The 9000-nt window shown below is 48.9% G+C and overlaps 1 long non-coding RNA gene across 1 annotated transcript in view; it reads left to right on the forward strand.

Annotated features, from left to right (window-relative positions):
- Positions 1-9000, forward strand: part of LOC102485116 (uncharacterized) — a 26328-nt gene that overhangs the window by 13827 nt on the left and 3501 nt on the right. Inside the window, exon 2 of the long non-coding RNA XR_003548898.1 lies at positions 6317-6361. This is a non-coding gene — a long non-coding RNA (uncharacterized LOC102485116). The remainder of the gene's footprint in view (positions 1-6316; positions 6362-9000) is intronic.

Genomic DNA, 9000 nt, shown 5'->3' on the forward strand with positions numbered 1-9000 from the left:
GCTACATGACACCAGTGGGGCATACTGCAAGGCTCAGCTTTGGGTGGCCTCTGCCTGGAAGTGCTGCCTCCTCAACCAGCTGCAAGTGCCAGGATGGCAAAGCCAGGTATCCTTTAGAGACTCCTGACTCCCAGTTGCTGTGGTGTGGAAGGACCTGCTCCACGACAGTCTGCCTGCCGAGTACTCTGCCTGTGTGGTCACAACACTCTCAAGAGGCAGTGACACTATCATCACCACCATTTTCCAAGGGCGGAAGCAGAGGCCGGGAGGGAAGTAACTTGTGAGTAGGTGGTAGAAAGTGGCACCTCACCCAGACAGCTGTGACCTGGACAGCTGTGGGCACAAAGTAGATGCTCAGTGAAGACTTTCCATGTGGGCAGGGCCGTGAGGGTGCCTACCAGTGACCCCAGTGGGTGGCAATGATGCTAAAGATCCAGAATAACATTGCCTGGATTTCGGAGTCGGCCTCTGTTCTTTCTCCTCTCCCCACATCAGGATCCCTTCTAGTTGCAATGCTGGTGGAAACAGGTGGAGGGACCAGTGAGTGGCCATTTCCCGGTGTCTCTGGGAGGTGGGGTGCCTCCCTTGCCAGCTGGGGCTGAGCCACTGCGCCATCGTCTGTGTGTCCTGCAAGCTCTGAACACAGCTCACACTTGAGGTTTTGGGCTATCTTTGTTTACAACATTTGATACATTGCTTTGAAATTAATTAGTTACAACTCACAGGGCGCTCAGGATGTGAGATGGCAGTGCTGTAGCTGGGAAACTACGCCACAACCAGGGGCTGGCAAGGGAAGAATGGTCCTGTCTCACCAGCCTGGGCAAGGACAGCACTGTCTCTGAGGGCTGGTGAGCCATAGGCTTAGGGGCTGCTGCGTCCCCAGGCACCTCCACAGAGGATGTTCATCTTGTTCAGTGGCAGAAATGATTTTTCCCTGTTTGAGAGGTTCGTTACAGCAAAGGCATCACAAGGAGCTGCAGAGTTAAAAGCATGTTCAATCTTGCTGAGGTCACAGGTGAGCAAACAACAGCTGGCTGCTAGCCTCTCCCTCTGCGGCCTTGCAGCTTCATTTGTCAGAGAAGAGGGTTGGCACTAATCCGGACTGACCACATGCAGGCGTGCGAGGGCCTTTAGATCTTCTCCATTGCTAAGAGCACTGAGAAGAATCATACAATTTAGGACCGGGTAAGTCCCAGAACAGCGAGGAAACTCTCCCATTGCATGGATGAGAAAAGCAGAGCCCCAGAAGGTGAGGAGGCTGGGACCAGCAGTTAGCATAATGGCTCTGTTGCTGAAATCCCATGTAGTCAACCATGGTTTGAGTCCTGGATCCGGTGGCTTAAACTCACGCCGGGCACATGTGTGTGTGTGCCCAAGATCCCGAGAGGAGAATGGAGGAGAAGGGATTGTGGCATGGCCATCCCCCCTGGGGGGGTGATTTCTCACTTTCTGTCTCTGTCTTTCTGGCGAGTGCACACACCTCACAGCAAAAGAAAAAAAAAACCCTCTCCAAAAAGAAAAAGAAAAAAGAAAAACAATACATTGTCAACAATACATTGTTGCTAACCATAGTCAGCACACTGTAGGGCAGATCTCTTGAACTTATTCCTCCTATCTAAGATAAAAATTTTCTATCTTTTGACCAGCATCACCCCAGAATTCTCACTCCCCCATCCTCTGGTAACCACCACTCCACTCCCAGCTTCTATACGTTCTACTTTCCCAGATTCCATGTATAAATGAAATCTGAAATCATGCAGTATCACCTCTCTGAGCCTGGATTGTTTCACTTCATATGACCTCCAAGGGTAAGGTAACTGAGGCACCTAGGGGTAAAATTTAAAGAGGAACCCATTCTCAGGGTTGTGCAAATGCCTAGCTTGCTCCACCCTAGTCCTGATGCTGATCCACACAGATGAAGGAGACAAGCAAGCTGAAGTGGTCAGTTAGCACTGAGGTTCAAGTCCCTTCCTGGCAAAGCATTGCTTCACTCAGGGACTTGACCCTGCCTAGAGTCTATTTGTATCTCAAGAAGGGCTGTAAAAAACCATATTGTACCCCACAAAAATGTACAATGATTAAATGTAAATCAGAAATTTTAAAATAAAAAAGGGCTATGAAATAAACCTCAAAGTAAATGACTATAAAGTGCCTTTAAAAATACATGAGAGCCATCTCTATCTTGAGTTCCTTTATCTAGGGGCTCAGACAGTGTCCCCAGGCCCACTTTCTTCCTTTCCCACTTTAGCTTGACTCCTTTCAGTTGTTTGTGTCCTCATAGTGGCAAGATGGCTGCTATAGCTCCAGCCTCCCTTCCCTCCAGGTCTCTCTCAGTAAGCCGTGTAAAACTCCCATAGCATTTATTGACTCAGTTTAGATCACATGTCATCCTTGAACCAATCACTGTGACCAGAGAAGTGTAGTGCTCTGATTGGTCAGGTCTGAGTCACACATCCATTTTGGAACCAGGGTCTGAAGGAACACTACCCAAACTGAAGGACTCTGGACAGGCAAGTGTGGGAGGGAGAAATCAGAGAACCATGATCAAAAAGGACTGGGAGGAAACAGAGCAGATAGAATATGGCAGCAGATATCCAGTGCAGTACCAAGAGCCAAGAAAGACCAAAGCCCACCAGACATATACCCTCTGCTTCTGAACCTGTCAGTCATTGTCTATGCCCCACCTACCTGAATACGCCAGCAGTTTAAATTTAAATACCAGTAGTTCAGTCTAATCAAATAAAATTGACTATAGCTCATTTAGACCTGGAAGTGAAATTTCAAATTGCTGTTTAATTTAGACTTAATTGTCATGATTTTCAGTGGCCTTGTAGGTATTAATTGTTAAAGACACTTAATGAAACTTAATCAGTCCATCAAAACAAACCACAGGCCTAGAACAATTTGTTGACATTATGGTCAGACACTTCTGGGCACCTGCCCACGCAAGGCACAGATAGAATGGGGAAGAGGAGGTGGTTCAGGGCTTGTTCTTCCCTCCGGAAAACTCCCATGGGTGATTTTTCACGATCTCCCCACTTTACCTGTCTTCAAGATTCTTAGACTTGGAAAGAATCTTGCCACTTTTCTGTGTCTCTGGCCTTTGGGCTGGGCCCCTGATCCCACCTCCTCTTTCTCAGGCTCAGAGAAGTTTCCAGGGCTCCCACGAGTGTGTTAGGATTCTCATCACGTCTACTCAGAGGCCAGGTCGGGTGAGGATGTGACTCTGGACACACTGGGTTGGCCTGGCCAGGGTAGCTCTCAGGGCTCCTGACCTGTATACATCTTTCAATGTCGTGTGATCAAATTGCCCTCTTCCCCAGCCACCCCACTCTGCTCTGTGCTGTCACCAAAGTGTTGCAGTGATGAGTGCTGGGATCCCACAGCCTCTGCCCGGAAATAGCTAGGTGACTTTGGACAAGCGATTTAACCGTGGTAAACAGTGTGCCACGAGTAGTGCAGGTGTACAAGCAGCAGCCGCAGGGATCTCTGAAAATTGAATGGGCTGCAGTAGGTAAGTTCCTGTGCCACACTGGCCCAGAGCCCATAGTCCATGATGACTATTATTATTGTTGTTATTAGATCGGCGACATTTATTATTTTAGTCATAACGATGGACGGGAACCTTGCCAAGCTCTGCGCGTGTGAAGACAAACACACTGTCTTTGCCTGTGGGGAGACAAGGAATAGACAATTACAATTCAGTGTGATGTTAGCTTTTATATCCATCTTTCTTCAAATGGGATTAAGGCAGGCCATTTTACTTTGATATACTTTCGGGTGATCAAGAATGTGGACAGTGACGTACCAAGGCTCTCCCAGAACACTAAAAGGACCTCTGTCTCTTGGTGGAGAGAAGTCATGGTGGGCTTCTTGGGAGAGGTGTGAACGAATGTGTATTCTGTCATGAGAAGCTGCCTCGGCTCTGTTCCCCATGGGGTCCATGGCCATTGCTCTTGAGTTTGAGCCTGCTTGAATTAGAGGTTGTGTAAAATTGTCGTGGGCTCAGGTTTGTGGTGCACCCCCAAGCTGTGATGTCTTCTGGAGGAGCACACAGTGGCTCCTACTGACTTTGCAGTCCCCTGACAGTGGCACTCTGCTGCCCAGAGAGTCCCTGGGGAGCAGGGCTCTGACTTGTGCCCCCACAGAGGTATGGGCCCTGCACCTGTGGTTTCAGGGGAAGGAGGAGGCACTCCTTGTGTGAAGGAAGAGAGAGGCCGTGCCCTTGGAGTCAGGGAACAAACAAGTCAGGGGGCTGGGTTGCACTCCTGGGACCCTGACCACCCCGGGCCAGGTATAGTGAAGGTAGGGAGGCCACCTGAGGCCATTGCCAGGAGCAACACCACCCTTGGCTCTTTCTCTCCAGGTTTCTGAGGAAGGTAGGCCTGGGACTGAATCTTGGCTAGTCCTGGGCATGTTTTAAACCTTTCTGAGTCCTGGTTTACTCTTTCTACAGGGAGAGTCATGCCTATTTCTTAGGGTCCTTGCGAGATAAGTGAGGAGAAATGTCTCTCTCAGGTCCAGCATCTAAGGAACGATGCTCCCTCCTGCTCCACCTCCTAGTGGACTGTTTCTCTCAAGCCCTTTGACCAGCTTCCATTAGCCCCTCTGTCTCCCAGGGCCTCCCATGAAAAGGCTGCTCCTGCTCTACTGACCAAAAGGGTTTTAATAAATAAATAGCCCCAAATAAAATGAACAGCTGGGTTTCTAAGCACATATCGCTGCTATCAGCTCAAGGTTTCCCTGGCACCACTGAGCTGTCTTTAGGACCTGAGTCAGGCTCTAGCTTCTCCAGCTAGTCAGTGCTCATCCCTCCTACCTTCTTACTGGAGGGCCACAAAGCCACAAGTGAGGTCCACTTGTGCCTGTCCTCTTTTGGAGCCAGGGCTCCGAGGAGGATGCACTCATTGGCTTTTCTTCTTAGAATTCATAATAGATTTGCTTTGTGTTCTGCTGGTGGCAAACACCCATTATCAGGAGTGTTGGTTGGTGCTCAGTGGAAGGTTCCACGGATGAGGAGGTGACACCTGGTGGTGGCAGCAACAAAAGCAGCAGTGAGGACCTACCCTGGGGCTCCTTTATCTTCCAGTGACCTGGCTGCCCTGTACCTTCGTTCTAACAATGTGCAAGGTTCTTGAAGCTCTCTGCCACTCTCAGATCGCTGCAGTATGAAGGTGATCCTTTGACTCTTCTTGTCATGTTCCTTGAGCTGTCGTTCAGACTCCTGGGAGCTACTGGTCAGTCTCTGGGTGAAGTGGGGAGCAGGTGCAGAGTTCATATTAACTATTGCAGAATTATTTCCTGGCAAGAAAGCTTGGGACAGAGAGTGCCACGAGGGTAATTTCAGTTGGTTAATTGGGCAGTTGAAAACACAAGCTTCAAAGGCTGGCAGCTCTGCCCTCTCTGGGAATGAGGGTGACTTAAGAGATGGATGTATCCCCATAGTGATGGTGGGTCCTTCTGGGAGTTGCATGTCAGGACAAAGAGGGCAGGACTCCAGTCACCATAGCAACCATGCAGAACGTTCTCCTCTCTGGGCCTCTCCCCATCAGAGAAAAGGCTATGAGACTAGGCAACTCCTAGGAGCCTGTTCACTTTTATATTTCTTTTTTTTTTTTTTTTGGAGACGTTTTACTATAGGGCGAGCCCCTGCTAACTATTGCAGAATTATTTCCTGGCAAGAAAGCTTGGGACAGAGAGTGCCACGAGGGTAATTTCAGTTGGTTAATTGGGCAGTTGAAAACACAAGCTTCAAAGGCTGGCAGCTCTGCCCTCTCTGGGAATGAGGGTGACTTAAGAGATGGATGTATCCCCATAGTGATGGTGGGTCCTTCTGGGAGTTGCATGTCAGGACAAAGAGGGCAGGACTCCAGTCACCATAGCAACCATGCAGAACGTTCTCCTCTCTGGGCCTCTCCCCATCAGAGAAAAGGCTATGAGACTAGGCAACTCCTAGGAGCCTGTTCACTTTTATATTTCTTTTTTTTTTTTTTTTGGAGAGGTTTTACTATAGGGCGCGTACACTTGCCAGACAGACAGAGAGACAGAGAGACAGAAAGCGAGGAATCACCCCCCAGGGGGGATGGCCATGCTGCAATCCCTTCTCCTCCGTTCTCCTCTCGGGATCTTGGACATGCACGCACACGCACCCGGCATGAGTTTTAAGCCACCGGGTCCGGGACACGAACTGTGGTCGACTACGTGGGAGTCCAGCGACATAGCCATTACGCTAACTGCTGGTCCAACTTTTATATTTCTTGATCACCCCTTACCCTCTTCATGCTTTTAACTATCTTCAAAAACATGGTTTACACAGAGACCACTTGGCTTTGGTTTGGAGGAAGTCCACACTGGATTCGAGGTAAGGATACACATCCATTTTGGAGAGAAAGCTGCCTGTAGAATCTCTTATGTTGAAAGACAAGGTGCTGGGTCCTCATGGGGCTGCTCTCCCTGCCATTTCCAGCTGTAGTCCTGTTTCTAGATGAGGCTTCTGATCAGGGCAGCCAGGGACAGCACTGGGAGCCATCCATCATGGCTTCAGGAGGCAGAAGGGAACGGGGCTGGGGCTGCCCGGGTAGATCATGTAACCTGTGGAAGTCACATTATCAGGTCAAAGGGAATTTGCAGATTTGATCTTGTGATGGGACATTATCCTGGATTACTCAGGTGGGTAGCTAGAGGTTCTCTTGATGTGGTCTTTAGGGACAGGCTCCCACCTGATATGACTTTCGGCAACATTTGTCAAAAAAAGAGAACTAAAGTAAATCCAGAGGCCCCATCGCATATTCTCATTGAACGACAGCCTGCTCCCTGGCCTATTTGGAATTCAGGGAATGGTATCCCAGCTGCTTCTTGGTGTTGCTTTTCTGTGGGATCCGGTTTTAGAAACAGCATTCTCCTTTTGGCTGACCTTTCTGCTTTGAAATTGCCTATCACAGAACATGTTACGCCCGCAGGTTAGGACATTGCTTCATTTCATTCTTTTGCTGGGGAAACAAAACAAAACAAAACAAACCTCCTCAACAGCAGAACCCACAACCCTAGAAACTCAGCTATGCCACATGCTGCTGTGCTCATGAGATATTCATTCTGCTCTTCTCAGTGAAAAAGCGAAGAGAGGTTTATTCTCCACTTTCCAGTGCGGACCGCTGCTCTCTCCAAGGAAGTCTCTTCTTTGCTTGGGAAAAGAAAGCTCAAAGATGAGAGGCCCCTGAGGGAGCCCTGCTCAGGCAGCACCAGGGAGGGGCAGATGGGGTGCTGAACAGACCCAGGAACACACTTCTCTGAAGAGACCGTTCATGCCTCTTCGAGTATGCATCCCCTGCTGCTATTTTATGAGAAGGATGTTTACCCCCCAAGGGTTTTGCAACAGCAGCCTGGTCTCACTTGGAGGTTTCAGATTTGTGTACAGAGCATGAGCCAATAGGACTCAGGCAGGTCGAGGATGTTATGGCCCTGTGGTCACCTCCAGAGCTGCAGAGCCATTTGTCCCCAAGGGACAGCTCCAGCTTGGTTGGATCAGGCCTGGAAAGGAAGGGCGGAGCCTCCTGGGGTCTCTGAATGGTTGTGATGGTTGTGAGCTGCTCAGGGGCATCTGGTCTAGCAGGTGGATGAGTGCTGAAATCTAGCCTGCATCTGCTAGCCCAGCCTTGTGCCTGGCTCAGGTGGTGTCTACCTTGAGGAAGGGGTATGTTTTTCTTTGCACAAAAGCTTCTGCATAGGCCAGCAGTGGCTCTAGGACCTCCTTAGGGTGATTTAAGAGGAAAGCATATTAATGTGGCATTTTCTGTATTCTGACGCTTTGCTATCTTAAGGGCTTTGTTGACCCTGGAGGAACTGCCCTTTCTAGGACTAGCCAATTCTGAGAGATAAGCAAACAGCTTTGGAAAGAGCTTTTGAAATGCAGACCAACCAGTCCAGAGCCCTACTTCCAAGCACCTCCTTTAGTGGGCTCTGACACTTCAGGCCACCATTCACTTGCCCTGATCACCTCAGGACCAGGTATAGCCAATAAGGGGCCCCTTTGTCCCAGAGGCTGCTGAAATCACTCAAACTAGCCAACCCTAACCCTGTTCCCTCTGCCTTGCCCATTCATACCTGTGGAAACCATGATAAAGGCTCTTGACCACTTTTCCTTCATTTTGCCTCCTGACCAACCCTGGTGCTACACAGTGTGGCCCTGCTTCTAGAGAACTGTTAATGCAAAACACTTCTTCGTTTATGGCAAACATTTCCCCATCTGTATGTCTTATCATACCTGATTAAAATGATTAAACTATGTTGCCAGTGAGGCTGCCTGGGAAGGAACACCCCAGAGATCACCTTCTTTAAGCCCATTGCCAGTCAAGCCCCACCATTCCAGGCTAAGTCCAAGGGCAGGTATGGCAGGATAGTCCTATGGATAAGAGTTAATTCTGAGCAGAAGTTTCCCATGGTAGTCTGGGGGGTTGTGTACATCTAGAGAAGTGTGGGGGAATCGATAAGTGAGAGGAGAGAGCAAGGCCTCCTGGGATTCTCAGGAGTCAGACAGACCTGGACTTTAATGCTGCTCGTGCACTCAGCAAGTGGGTGATCTCTGTCTAGCTGACCTTGATTTCCTAGCTATATGTCTGGGGGGAAATCTCTGTAGACTGATGGGGAGTAATCTGTGAAAGAACAAGACATGCTGGACTTTGTGGGTGGCTGAATAAGGAACCCCTAAGATGTCTATATCCTGATCTCCAAAACCTATGATGGGGATGATCCTGAATTATTCAAGTTAAACCAATATTGTCATGAAGATCCATAAAAGAGAAATGAATGGGGTCAGCTTGTGGCCTAGTGGTTAAGGAGTGGATCCTACATGACTGGCTAAGCATTTTGAATCCTGAACCTAGTAACTTGAAAGACATACCAGATGCATGTGCATATGTGCACAAAATTTCAAAAGGAAAGAGAGATGGAGAAGGGATTGCAGCATGACTATTCTCAATGCTTTCTCTTTTTCTCCTTTTCTTT

Source organism: Tupaia chinensis, unplaced genomic scaffold, assembly GCF_000334495.1.
Source record: "Tupaia chinensis unplaced genomic scaffold, TupChi_1.0 Scaffold000146_1, whole genome shotgun sequence".
In the NCBI taxonomy this organism is placed as follows: domain Eukaryota; kingdom Metazoa; phylum Chordata; class Mammalia; order Scandentia; family Tupaiidae; genus Tupaia; species Tupaia belangeri.